The 15337-nt window shown below is 39.2% G+C and overlaps 1 protein-coding gene across 4 annotated transcripts in view; it reads left to right on the top strand.

Moving 5' to 3' along the window:
• Positions 1-808: 808 nt before the first annotated feature.
• The window catches only part of taok3a (TAO kinase 3a), a 270675-nt gene continuing 256146 nt past the window's right edge, over positions 809-15337 (top strand). Inside the window, exons 1-2 of one of the 4 annotated variants that reach the window (XM_061932585.1) lie at positions 809-977; positions 1066-1227. The gene's annotated coding sequence lies outside the window, so the exon portion shown is untranslated. Of the gene's footprint in view, positions 978-1031; positions 1228-4404; positions 4718-15337 lie in introns of those variants that run through there. The other 3 variants (XM_061932564.2, XM_061932575.2, XM_072912596.1) reach the window with 3 other exon arrangements.

The raw sequence follows: 15337 nt of genomic DNA, 5'->3' as shown, positions 1-15337 counted from the left end.
CACACCGACACCCCGCCTCGTCCGCCTTCGCCGCGGCCGGCGTCACGCGCAGCAGGTAAGCAGCTTACCTGCCCGCCACCCCCGTGGCCGGGGGCTCATAACAGGGGTCACTCCGCGCGCAGTGCGCTCACGAAAGGGATGGGGCTCACCCTGGTTGATATAGACAGCAGGACGGTGGCCATGGAAGTCGGAACCCGCTAAGGAGTGTGTAACAACCCACCTGCCGAATCAACTAGCCCTGAAAATGGATGGCGCTGGAGCGTCGGGCCCATACCCGGCCGTCGCCGGCAGCGAGACGCGCTTGGAGGTGCGCTCAGCGCGGCTCCCATATGATTGCGCACTGGTGTGCGTCTGGGCCGTGACAGCGTGGCACGCGAATGTCTGTGCTGCATTGGATCAGTCTCCTTTCTTTAACAGGCAAAAGCTTTATAACCTCACTAATGCCTTGCATCGTCTATATTAGATATATAACAACGGGCGGGTGCGGTTCTGATTAAATGTTAGATCGGGTGGATGGTGGATGGTTGACGACTTTCTGATGCGGTTGCAGATGAAATAATTGCCTATCCGCGCATCTCTAATATATATATATATATATATATATATATATATATATATATATATATATATATATATATAATAAAATATATACATATATATATAAATAATAAGGTTGGCAAGTATGCCGACCCCTGACCTATCCTATCCTGAAGTGCCTTTGTCCCAGACTGGGTGTACTTCAAAGCAGCCCCGGCAGGTGGCAGCATTGTCCTTTAGACACCGTGACTGACGCTCCTGCGAAAAGTTGCACGGACGCCACGACTGACACAAGCCGGAGTGCATCTTTTTTGGAAAAGCATTCGCCAGCAGCCCTGCGAGTGTCGTGGCCCGGATCCCACCCGCAGACGCTCGCTCGGCGGGCATGTTATCCGCCTCATCCCCCCTCCTCCTCCCCTCGTTGAACGCGTACTATAAAGGTAGGTGACGAGCACGCGCCTCCCGCCGCGGCGTGTCAAACTTTTATAGCCCCCCCCCCCTCACGTGGGCACGTGCGTTTCCTCGCAGCCGCTCCACTTCCGGCCGAGGGTGTCAAAGTCGCTGTCAGGCGAGGAGGACTCACAGCCCCAGGAAGTCCGCACTAAGTCGCGCCGACTGGAACTAAACATTATTATTTTTTTTTTTTTTTAAAAGGACATATTGACAGCGTCAAAACGACACAAAAGGAAGGTGAGCTGCTTTTTTTTTTGTTGTTGTTTCTTTTCAAGTGTTGTCGTGGTGGTGGGACACTTCCTGGTTAGGGATTAGCGGCTAATATGCTACAACCAACAGCTTTTAAGGTCAAAGCCGTAAAAGTAGTCAAACATTTTGGAGCTTAATTTCTTATTATTTTTTTAATTGTCGCCGTAGAGGAAGTGTTCATTGTTGATATTAATGTTATTAGAATTAATATTACATTGATTGGCGTCAGCCGGCACCTGCTGTATGTCAACGCCGCTATTTGGTCATGTCCAGCCGGCTTGGTATATATATATATATATATATATATATATATATATATATATATATATATATAATTTATTTATATATTTATATATTAGGGGTGTGGGAAAAAATCGATTCGAATCGCAATTTTCACGTTGTGCGATTCAGAATCGATTCTCTTTTTTTTTTTTTTTATAATTTTTTTTTTTTGTAATTTATTTATTTATTTATTTATTTAATTTCATTTTAATTAATCAATCCAACAAAACAATACACAGCAATACCATAACAATGCAATCCAGTTCCAAAACCAAACCCGACCCAGCGACACTCAGAACTGCAATAAACAGAGCAATTGAGAGGAGACACAAACACGACACAGAACAAACCAAAAGTAGTGAAACAAAAATGAATATTATCAACAACAGTACTCATTTTTTTTTTATATATATTTTTTTGTTGTAATTTATTTATTTATTTATTTAATTTCATTTTAATTAATCAATCCAACAAAACAATACACAGCAATACCATAACAATGCAATCCAGTTCCAAAACCAAACCCGACCCAGCGACACTCAGAACTGCAATAAACAGAGCAATTGAGAGGAGACACAGAACAATCCAAAAGTAGTGAAACAAAAATGAATATTATCAACAACAGTATCAATAATAGTTACAATTTCAACATAGCAGTGATTAAAAACCCTTCACTGACATTATCATTAGACGTTTATAAAAAAGAAAAGAAAATGAACATCGCATCTCATAAGCTTGACAACACACCTTGTCCAATATTTTCACAAATATAAAATAAGTCATATTTTTGGTTCATTTAATAGTCAAAACAAATTTACATTCTTGCAATCAGTTGATAAAACATTGTCCTTTACAATTATAACAGCTTTTTACAAAAATCTACTACTCTGCTTGCATGTCAGCAGACTGGGGTGGATCCTGCTGAAACCCTATGTGTTGAATGAATAGAGAATCGTTTTGAATCGGGGGAAAAAAAATCGTTTTTGAATCGAGAATCGTGTTGAATTGAAAAAAAAAAAAATCGATATTGAATCGAATCGTGGGACACCCAAAGATTCACAGCCCTAATATAAATATATATATATATATATATATATATATATATATATATATATATATATATATATATATATATATATACAGGTAAAAGCCAGTAAATTAGAATATTTTGAAAAACTTGATTTATTTCAGTAATTGCATTCAAAAGGTGTAACTTGTACATTATATTTATTCATTGCACACAGACTGATGCATTCAAATGTTTATTTCATTTAATTTTGATGATTTGAAGTGGCAACAAATGAAAATCCAAAATTCCGTGTGTCACAAAATTAGAATATTACTTAAGGCTAATACAAAAAAGGGATTTTTAGAAATGTTGGCCAACTGAAAAGTATGAAAATGAAAAATATGAGCATGTACAATACTCAATACTTGGTTGGAGCTCCTTTTGCCTCAATTACTGCGTTAATGCGGCGTGGCATGGAGTCGATGAGTTTCTGGCACTGCTCAGGTGTTATGAGAGCCCAGGTTGCTCTGATAGTGGCCTTCAACTCTTCTGCGTTTTTGGGTCTGGCATTCTGCATCTTCCTTTTCACAATACCCCACAGATTTTCTATGGGGCTAAGGTCAGGGGAGTTGGCGGGCCAATTTAGAACAGAAATACCATGGTCCCTAAACCAGGCACGGGTAGATTTTGCGCTGTGTGCAGGCGCCAAGTCCTGTTGGAACTTGAAATCTCCATCTCCATAGAGCAGGTCAGCAGCAGGAAGCATGAAGTGCTCTAAAACTTGCTGGTAGACGGCTGCGTTGACCCTGGATCTCAGGAAACAGAGTGGACCGACACCAGCAGATGACATGGCACCCCAAACCATCACCCAACCATGCAAATTTTGCATTTCCTTTGGAAATCGAGGTCCCAGAGTCTGGAGGAAGACAGGAGAGGCACAGGATCCACGTTGCCTGAAGTCTAGTGTAAAGTTTCCACCATCAGTGATGGTTTGGGGTGCCATGTCATCTGCTGGTGTCGGTCCACTCTGTTTCCTGAGATCCAGGGTCAACGCAGCCGTCTACCAGCAAGTTTTAGAGCACTTCATGCTTCCTGCTGCTGACCTGCTCTATGGAGATGGAGATTTCAAGTTCCAACAGGACTTGGCGCCTGCACACAGCGCAAAATCTACCCGTGCCTGGTTTACGGACCATGGTATTTCTGTTCTAAATTGGCCCGCCAACTCCCCTGACCTTAGCCCCATAGAAAATCTGTGGGGTATTGTGAAAAGGAAGATGCGGAATGCCAGACCCAAAAACGCAGAAGAGTTGAAGGCCACTATCAGAGCAACCTGGGCTCTCATAACACCTGAGCAGTGCCAGAAACTCATCGACTCCATGCCACGCCGCATTAACGCAGTAATTGAGGCAAAAGGAGCTCCAACCAAGTATTGAGTATTGTACATGCTCATATTTTTCATTTTCATACTTTTCAGTTGGCCAACATTTCTAAAAATCCCTTTTTTGTATTAGCCTTAAGTAATATTCTAATTTTGTGACACACGGAATTTTGGATTTTCATTTGTTGCCACTTCAAATCATCAAAATTAAATGAAATAAACATTTGAATGCATCAGTCTGTGTGCAATGAATAAATATAATGTACAAGTTACACCTTTTGAATGCAATTACTGAAATAAATCAAGTTTTTCAAAATATTCTAATTTACTGGCTTTTACGTGTGTGTGTGTGTGTGTGTGTGTGTGTGTGTGTGTGTGTGTGTGTGTGTGTGTGTATATATATATATATATATATATATATATATATATATATATATATATATATATATATATATATATATATATATATATATATATATATATATGTAAAGTTGCCCCAGGTGGTTCAGCGATGTGGGTCAGTGTAGGTGAGTGGACCGTGGTGCGTTCAGGAGCGTCCGGTTCCCCCGCACTACCAAACCCACCGATTTCCCGCCACGGTCAATCTAATCATAATAACCACCCCACGTCCTTACCTATTACCCCCCGCCCCGTTTCCATTGTGTATTTTATTCAAATTCTTAGAAGAAAGCAAAAAAAAAAAAAAAAAAGAGCCGTTATCGCTGTGAATGGCCGACGCGCCGTGAACGCGTCAGGAGGTGCTCGTCAACCTGCTGGGTTTTGTGTGTTGACATGAAAGTGAGGGTAAGGTGAGTGACGCAAGATTACCGTGTTGTGGTTTGTGGTTTTTCTTTCGTACTTTTATCCGTCTTTGTTGAAAAGGCAGATGCGTGAACGTGCCGAACCTAAGATGACCCAAAATGATGTCATCTCTCAGGCAGGCAGCAGAACCGTGTGGCGCACATCAATAGTAGCCCGTAGTAGTGCCGGAGTAGTAGCAGCAGTTGTAGTCTGTGTTGGGTTAATATTGCAATTATTAGTAGTATTGTTTGTGTTTTAGTAATAATAGTAGCAGTATTTATGGGTTACATTTGCACAAAGTCGGTTATGATTATGAATCGATTATGAAGCGCACAAATCAAGAACAAAGCATAAAATGATGAATGCAAATATCGAGTGTTGTGATGCTAGTTTTTAGAATTAACATTCTGGGTCCACACCATAGCCTCCTTTTCTTTGAAAGTCGACTCATGTTTGTTTTTTAATGGAATTAAAGCCAATATAAATAAATACAATGAATAAAAAAACATGTAACCAATTCTCATGTAACATTTTTTAAAATAAAAACAAACTGTGACCAGTTTTTATATAACATTAATTTGCCTGTAATGTATTTTGTCATCCTTATTCTATAAAACATCTTTTGAACACTTGACCCACACTGCAAAAATTCAGTGTTAAAAAACAAGAACAAAAAATACAAAAAATTAGGGGTGTTTTATTTGAACTAAGCAAAATTATCTGCCAATAGAACAAGAAAATGTGGCTTGTCAAGACGTGCAGAATGTGGCTTGGCATTGTCCTGCTGAAATAAGCAGGGGCGTCCATGAAAAGGATGTTGCTTGGATAGCAACATATATTGCATCCATTCCATCCATTTTTCTACCGCTTATTCCCTTCGGGGTGGCGGGGTGCGCTGGAGCCTATCTCAGCTACAATCGGGCGGAAGGCGGGGTACAACCTGGACAAGTCGCCACCTCGTCACAGGGCCAACACAGAGAGACAGACAACAATCACACTCACATTCACACACAGGGCCAGTTTAGTATTGCCAATCAACCTATACACACACTGCAAAAAGTCAGTGTTCAAAAACAAGAAAAAAACATTACAAAAATGAGGGGTATTTTATTTGAACTAAGCAAAATTATCTGCCAATAGAACAAGACAATTTGTCTTGTCAAGACTTTCCAAAACAAGTTAAATTAGCTAACCTCAATGAACCCAAACATACCTTAAAATAAGTATATTCTCACTGTACTACTATATGAGTACGTATTTTCTATTGTTTCATTGAACAATAGAGTGCTCACAGAAACCGATTCACATCCAAATATAATTTTTTATTTATTCCGATTATAAATCAAGTCATAATTTTCGAGAATGGATTTTACGAAGAAAAAAACAAACATTTTGCAGATATTTAAAAACAATATTTTTTGAAGAATTAATTTTTGGATTGAAATAAATTAACAATAATACGTTAATTATTGGGCATCACGGTGGAAGAGGGGTTAATGCAACTGCCTCACAATACGTAGGTCCTGAGTAGTCCTGGGTTCAATCCCGGGCTCGGGATCTTTTTTGTGTGGAGTTTGCATGTTCTCCCCGTGACTGCGTGGGTTCCCTCCGGGTACTCCGGCTTCCTCCCACCTCCAAAGACATGCACCTGGGGATAGGTTGATTGGCAACTCTAAATGGGCCCTAGTGTGTGAATGTGAGTGTGAATGTTGTCTGTCTATCTGTGTTGGCCCTGCGATGAGGTGGCGACTTGTCCAGGGTGTACCCCGCCTTCCGCCCGATTGTAGCTGAGATAGGCTCCAGCGCCCACCGCGACCCCAAAAGGGATAAGCGGTAGAAAATGGATGGATGGATGGAAAATAAAACAGCAAAATCCAATTGGCATCTGTTTTAATATGAGACACAATTGTGTCAAAGTCATGATTTTTTTTTTCATGCTTGAAATAAGAAATTATTAGCGTATTTTTCGGAGTATAAGTCGCACCGGCCGAAAATGCATAATAAAAAAAGAAAACAACATATATAAGTCGCATTTTTTGGGGAAATGTATTTGATAAAAGCCAACACCAAGAATAGACATTTAAAAGGCAATTTAAAATAAATAAAGAATAGTGAACAACAGGCTGAATAAGTGTACGTTATATGAGGCATAAATAACCAACTGGTATGTTAACGTAACATATTATGGTAAGAGTCATTCAAATAACTATAACATATATAGAACATGCTATACGTTTACCAAACAATCTGTCACTCCTAATCGCTAAATCCCATGAAATCTTATACGTCTAGTCTCTTACGTGAATGAGCTAAATAATATTATTTGATATTTTACGCTAATGTGTTAAGCATTTCACACATAAGTCGCTCCTGAGTATAAGTCGCAACCGGCCAAACTATGAAAAAAACTGCGACTTATAGTCCGAAAAATACGGTACTTTAAAAAAGTAGTTTCATACTTGTGAGTGTTGATGACACAGCTTTGCAACAGTTGATATTCTAGTTTCAAGCATGTTTTACTCAATATAGGTCATCAAATCTCAGCAACAAGCTGTAATATCTTACTCAGATCATTTAGGAGCAAAACACTTAAAACAAGTAAAACACTCTAACATAAAATCTGCTTAGTGAGAAGAATTATCTTATCAGACAGAAAATAAGCAAATATCACCCTTATTTGAGATATTTCGTCTTACTTAGATTTCAGTTTTTGCAGTGCATTTGATACAAAAACATAAAATTAACCCAATAAAACAAGTGTTTTTCAACCTTTTTTGAGACAAGGCACATTTTTTTGCGTTGAAAAAATCCAGAGGCACACCACCAGCAGAAATCATTAAAAAACAAAACTCCGTTGACAGTAAAAAGTCGTTGTCGCAATTGTTGGATATGATTTCAAACCATAACCATATCAATATAGCTCTTGTCTCAAAGTAGGTGTCCTGTCACGACCTGTCACATCACGCTGTGACTTATTTTGAGTTTTTTTTGCTGTTTTCCTGTGTGTAGTGTTTTAGTTTTTATTTTGGTGGCTTTTTCTCTTTTTTTGGTATTTTCCTGTAGCAGTTTCATGTCTTCCTTTTGAGCGATATTTCCCGCATCTTTGTTTTAAGCAATCAAGAATATTTCAGTTGTTTAAAATCCTTCTTTGTGGGGACTTTGTTGATTGTCATGTCATGTTCGGATGTACTTTGTGGACGCCGTCTTTGCTCCACAGTAAGTCTTTGTTCCACAGTAAGTCTTTGCTGCCGTCCAGCATTCTGTGTTTGTTTACTTTATAGCCAGTTCAGTTTGTTTCGTTCTGCATAGCCGAAGCTTCAATGCCTTTTCTTAGGGGCACTCACCTTTTGTTTATTTTTGGTTTCAGTGTCAGATACCTTTTTTACCTTCACACTGCCTCCTGCTGTTTTCCGACATCTACAAAGCAATTAGCTACCTGCTGCCACCTAGTGATATGGAAGAGTATTACACGGTTACTCTGCCGAGCTCTAGACAGACAACAACACATAATTTGCAGACAATAATTACTTGTTTGCAAAACATATTTTTAACCCAAATAGGTGAAATTAGATCAGCTCCTACGGCACACCAGACTGTATCTCACGGCACACTAATGGTTGAAAAACACTGGTCTAAAGACCAAGAGGGGCAAAAGGGGAGAAGCTAAGTAGGGAGGGGGAGTTATTCTGGAAAGGGATATTTAGAGAAATATAGGGATATTTAGAGAAATATGGGGAAAGACGCACAAACAATATTACTGTATAAGGTAATTAAATAAATATTGCCTATGCTGGTTGCAAACAGTAGTGTTTTTGAAAATATGGTTCAGAAGACAACAAGATTTAAGAACCTAAATGAAAGAAGGGGAAAAAATCCATTAAATGTTCTTTTGTGTTATTGTCAGGTTATTTTGTGTGTATACCCTTTGAGTGATGATAGGTCAAAGAATACAATTGTTAAAAATGATCATAGTATTTGCACACCTCAGTGCTCTTCACAGTTAATGTATTATTAGTTTAGTAAGGAGGCAGTTAGAATAAAAGTTACATATGCAACCTCCTTTATGATATATATATATGTATAAATTACATAATAATTGTATATGCTAAGTTGTTACTTAAACCAACCACAGACTGCTCGTACTTGCTAGCATTAGCTTAAAGCTAGGTTTCAACAAGTCAAATTTAAGACTTTTTAGGACTTTTTAAGACCACAATACGAAGGTCCTGGTTTCGATCCTGGGCTCGGGATCTTTCTGTATGGAGTTTGCATGTTCTCCCCGTGACTGCGTGGGTTCCCTCCGGGTACTCCGGCTTCCTCCCACCTCCAAAGACATGCACCTGGGGATAGGCCCCTCCCACCTCCAAAGACATGCACCTGGGGATAGGCCCCTCCCACTTCCAAAGACATGCACCTGGGGATAGGTTGATTGGCAACACTAAATGGTCCCTATTGTGTGAATGTTGTCTCTCTATCTGTGTTGGCCCTGTGATGAGGTGACGACTCGTCCAGGGTGTACACCGCCTTCCGCCCGAATGCAGCTGAGATAGGCTCCAGCACCCCCCGCGACCCCGGAAGGGACAAGCGGTAGAAAATGGATGTATGGATGGGCAAGTATCGAGTATTGTGATGCTAGTTTTTAGCATTAGCCTTCTGGGTCCACACCACAGCCTTCTTTTCCTTGAAAGTTGGCTCATGTTTGTTTGTTAATAGAATTAAAGCAATTATAAATAAATACAATAAATCAAAAATGATGTAACCAATTTGTATGTAACATTTTATAAATAAATACAATAAATAAAAACTATGTGACCAGTGTTTATATAACATTAATTTACCTGAAATTAATTTTTTCATCCTTATTCTATAAACATCTTTTGAACACTTGACCCGTTTGATACAAAAAACATCAAATCAACCCAATAAAACAGTGTTTTTCAACCTTTTTTGAGCCAAGGCACATTTTTTGCGTTGAAAAAAATCCGGAGGCACACCACCAGCAGAAATCATTAAAAAAAATGAAACTCAGCAGACAGTAAAAAGTTGTTCTCGCAAGTGTTGGATATGACTTTAAACCATAACCAAGCATGCGTCACTATAGCTCTTGTCTCAAAGTAGGTGTACTGTCACCACCTGTCACATCACGCCCTGACTTATTTTGAGTTTTTTTGTGTTTTCCTGTGTATAGTGTTTTAGTTCTTGTCTTGCCCTCCTATTTTGGTGGCTTTTCCTGTTTTGTTGGTACTTTCCCGTAGCAATTTCATGTCTTCATTAAGCGCTATTCCCCACACCTGCTTTGTATTAGCAATCAAGACTATTTCAGTTGTTTTTATCCTTCTTTGTGGGGACATTGTCATGTCATGTCATGTTCGGATGTACTTTGTGGACGCCGTCTTTGCTCCACAGTAAGTCTTTGCTCCACAGTAAGTCTTTGCTGTCGTCCAGCATTCTGTGTTTGTTTACTTTATAGCCAGTTCAGTTTGTTTCGTTCTGCATAGCCAAAGCTTCAATGCCTTTTCTTAGGGGCACTCACCTTTTGTTTATTTTTGGTTTAAGTATCAGATACCTTTTTTACCTGCACACTGCCTCCTGCTGTTTTCCTACTTTGTGGGCGTCTTCTCTGCTCCACATGCTGTAAGTCTTTGCGGTCGTCCAGCATTCTGTTTTTGTTTACTTTGCAGCCAGTTCAGTTTTAGTTTCGTTCTGCATAGCCTTCCCTAAGCTTCAATGCCTTTTCTTAGCGGCACTCGCCTTTTGTTTATTTTTGGTTTAAGCATTAGATACCTTTTGACCTGCATATTGTGATCACGACAAAGCAATTAGCTACCTGCTGCCACCTACTGATATGGAAGAGTATTACACGGATACACTGCCGAGCTCTAGACAGTACAGACACTCAACAACGGCACATTATTTGCGGATTATAATTACTGGTTTGCAAAAAATATTTTTAACCCAATTAGGTGAAATGACATAATCTCCCACGGCACACCAGACTGTTTCTCACAGTGGTTGAAAAACACTGCAATAAATGACAATACACTCAAGTTGATATAAAAACTATGTAAAGAGGTTCCGCAGCGTCCGTAGCAGAACCTCCAGGTTCTGTAACAGCTTCTTCCCTCAGGCCATAAGACTCTTGAACGCATCATAATAATCCCCTCAATTCCCCCCCCAAAACGGATTAACTCGCTGGACTATAAAGACAATATAACATACATCCGTAAACGTGGATGCATATGCAAAAGTGCAATATATTTGTCTGTACAGTAATCTATTTATTTATATCTGCACCTTATTGCTCTTTTTATCCTGCACTACAACGAGCTAATGCAATAAAATGTTGTTCTTATCTGTATTGTAAAGTTCAAATTTGAATGACAATAAAGGAAGTCTAAGTCTAACCAGTTTTTTTTATAACATTAATTTGCCTGGAATTTATTTTTTCATCCTTAATCTATAAACATATTTTGAACACTTGACCCATTCGATACAAAAACATAAAATTAAGCCGATAAATGGCAATAAATCAAGTTGATCAGCATCATTAAATCAGGAGCACAATATATAAAACACTTTTAAGTCAGGTTTAATGACTATACTGAGCACGCTTTGTTTGCACGTTTGCTTTTCGAAGTGGGTTTGAAGCATGATACTGATAAAGCATGTTTGAGAAGAATTGTCATAACCAGAGGTGGGTAGAGTAGCCAGAAATTGTACTCAAGTAAGAGTACTGTTACTTTAGAGATTTATTACTCAAGTAAAAGTAAGGAGTAGTCACCCAAATATTTACTTGAGTAAAAGTAAAAAGTATGTTGTGAAAAAACTACTCAAGTACTGAGTAACTGATGAGTAACATACACACACACACACACACATATATATATATATATATATATATATATATATATATATATATACAGTATATCATTTATATGTATTTATTCTGCTGTTTTTGTTTACATGTTAAAGTTGTTTTAATGAATATACATGCATGTTTAACATATAGATTCCTTTCTTTCATGCAGACTAGAATATAAGTTGGTGTATTACCTGATTCTGATGACTTGCGTTGATTGTAATCAGACAGTAGTGATGATAACGTCCACGTTTTCAAATGGAGGAGAAGAAAAGTTCCTCCTTTCTGTCTAATACCACATGAAAGTGGTGGGGTTTTTGGCATCTTATTTGTACAGCTTCCATATTCGTTTTTATACACTTTACAAGAAATATATTGGCGTCAAACTCCTTAGCTTGCTAGCTTGTTTGCGCTGGCTTTCGGAGACTCTTGTTTGGAAAGCGCAGGCGCGATGGAGCGGCACTTTTATTGTGAAGACAGGAACTGTGCAGTCAGTCTTTAGGCTTTTGACGGGATGTACGGTTGAAATAAAAAAAGTATCTTTTTTCCTTCACACTTTTGATTGATTGATTGGAACTTTTATTAGTAGATTGCACAGTACAGTACATATTCCGTACAATTGACCACTAAATGGTAACACCCCAATAAGTTTTTCAACTTGTTTAAGTCAGGTCATGTGACCACCTGGCTCTGTTTGATTGGTCCAACGTCACCAGGACTACATCTGATTGGTGGAACGAAGTGAAACGTCACCAGTAAGGCAGGCACTTTGAAGGTCTGTCTGACAGACCAAAACAAACAAAGCGTGCATTAACAGATCGATAAAAATTAGTAGCGAGTAGCGAGCTGAATGTAGATAAAAGTAGCGGAGTAAAAGTAGCGTTCCTTCTCTATAAATATACTCAAGTAAAAGTAAAAGTATGTTGCATTAAAACTACTCTTAGAAGTACAATTTATCCCAAAAGTTACTCAAGTAGATGTAACGGAGTAAATGTAGCGCGTTACTACCCACCTCTGGCCATAACCACAACTATCCCTTAGGGGTGATGAAAGGATGGTCAGCGCCGAGAGCTGCGGCCTACCACCATTACCCCGCACTCCCTTCCCTCTGTTGCTAGATATCTCGAGATGTACGTTGTTTGTTTGTCTAATCTTGAACGGGTTTGTGCTGAAAACAAAGTTTTGTTGTTCTTGTGCAATGACAATAAAGACCTATCTATCTATCTATCTATCTATCTATCTATCTATCTATCTATCTATCTATCTATCTATCTATCTATCTATCTATCTATCTATCTATCTATCTATCTATCTATCTATCTATCTATCTATCTATCTATCTCTTATCTAGATGGCATTCTGGACTTTTTAGTGATACACATGCTTTGTTTGTTTCATTTCATGACATAGTGCCACGCATGTGTTTGTATAATTGTTATTCGTCATTTTAATGATAAGAATTGAGTCTGAGGTGCTATTAGTAGCCAACTGAACTGAACTGAGCTTTCTTATTAGGGCCCGAGCAGCAGTTATATTGCTTTGTTTTTTAAAACTGTATTATCCCACTTTGAACACATTATTGAGGCCCTTAATCAGCATGAACATTCACCTAATTTTGCAAGTGATTCTGGTCCAGTGAAAAATGTTATATCTTAGGAGTCCCGAACACAATATATTAACATTGACTCTCTCCTTCGTATGTACTTTTTTATTTTAATTGACTAATTAGTTATACATTTGTAGCATTTTGCTGATTTTCAACACTAAATTGGCCCTAGTGTGTGAATGATAATGTTTGTCTATTTGTGTTGGCCCTGCCATGAGGTGGCAACTTGTCCCTAGAAGGGACAAGCGGTAGTAAATGGATGGATGAACTTTTTTTGGGGGGGCAAGAACCTTAGTAAAATTGCTTAGGGATACAAATTTGTATGTTCCCTTTTGTTGTTAGCATTGTTGTTCTCATTAACAATGACATATGAAACATAGTGGTGACATACAGCCATGGGCGGCTCATGTCCATGAGGAAGGACGTTGTTCCCTTTTATGATGTCCCGAAAAGCTTAAACAACTTCAAAAGCCAGTATTTTTGAGTGCCTCTTTACTCAAAATTTGCAGCGGGCATTGATTTGACAGATCAGCTGGCAAAGCAGACTCTATTGCTCGAGCAACTCAGACAAGTATCTCTCACAAAGACAGAGGCAAAATTATCATAGGAAATCCTTTGAAAGAGTGGAAATCACTTTGGCACATGAATACAGCAGGAAGACACTTATATGCAATACAGAATACAGTAGGAGCGGGAAGAACTGTAAGGGGGAGCGCAAAAGAGGAAGGAATCAAATCACGTATTAAAATATGACACATCAGACTGATTAAGATATTGTACCTTATAAGTAAACACCCAACAGGATTATACGTGACAGCTGCAATGAGGTAGCGTAGTGGAACTTACAGTAGAGAAGGGAGAAAACTACGAGAGGAAGGTAAAAGACCTGGACTCCTGCTGGCCCCACTATGAACTGGACTCTCACTATTATGTTAGATCCACTATGGACTGGACTCTCACTATTATGTTAGAATGAGGTAGCGTAGTGGAACTTACAGTAGAGAAGGGAGAAAACTACGAGAGGAAGGTAAAAGACCTGGACTCCTGCTGGCCCCACTATGAACTGGACTCTCACTATTATGTTAGATCCACTATGGACTGGACTCTCACTATTATGTTAGATCCACTATGGACTGGACTCTCACTATTATGTTAGATCCACTATGGACTGGACTCTCACAATATTATGCTAGATCTACTATGGACTGGACTCTCACAATATTATGTTAGATCCACTATGGACTGGACTCTCACTATTATGTTAGATCCACTATGGACTGGACTCTCACTATTATGTTAGATCCACTATGGACTGGACTCTCACAATATTATGCTAGATCCACTATGGACTGGACTCTCACTATTATGTTAGATCCACTATGGACTGGACTCTCACAATATTATGTTAGATCCACTATGGACTGGACTCTCACAATATTATGCTAGATCCACTATGGACTAAAATCTCACTGTTATGTTAGATCCACTATGGACTGGACTCTCACTATTATGTTAGATCCACTATGGACTGGACTCTCACAATATTATGCTAGATCCACTATGGACTGGACTCTCATAATATTATGCTAGATCCACTATGGACTAGACTCTCACTGTTATGTTAGATCCACTATGGACTGGACTCTCACTATTATGTTAGATCCACTATGGACTGGACTCTCACAATATTATGCTAGATCCACTCGACGTCCATTGCACCGGTTGCCCTATGGGGCGGTCCTCTCCAAGGTTTCTCATTTTCCCATTTGATTGATTGATTGATTGACTGGACAGAAGGTTACTTTCAAAGGGGTACTAAGGACTGAGGACTTCAAATACCTGGGCGCATGGGTCAACTCAATTGAGCAAGATCGAAAAGTGAGGAAGGCACTTGCATGGAGGGCCCTGAACGGCATGACCAGCGTATGGAACTCCAACCTCACCCGCCAAATCAAACTCAGCTTCTTCTATGTGACAGTTGAGTCTGTTCTCCTCTATGGCAGCGAATGCTGGACCCTGAAGCCAATCCTGGAGAAGTCTCTGGATGGATGCTGCGTGCAGTGCTTAACATCAACAAGAGTGCGCACGTAACCAACAGAATCCTCTACAAGGGAAAACCAAGGGTGAGCGAGAAGATTGCTGTAAGGAGAATGAGACTAGCAG

Source organism: Nerophis lumbriciformis, linkage group LG03 (assembly GCF_033978685.3).
Source record: "Nerophis lumbriciformis linkage group LG03, RoL_Nlum_v2.1, whole genome shotgun sequence".
Lineage (NCBI taxonomy): Eukaryota > Metazoa > Chordata > Actinopteri > Syngnathiformes > Syngnathidae > Nerophis > Nerophis lumbriciformis.
Note: the sequence above shows the minus strand (reverse complement) of the source record. Positions and strands in the feature narration are given on the sequence as shown.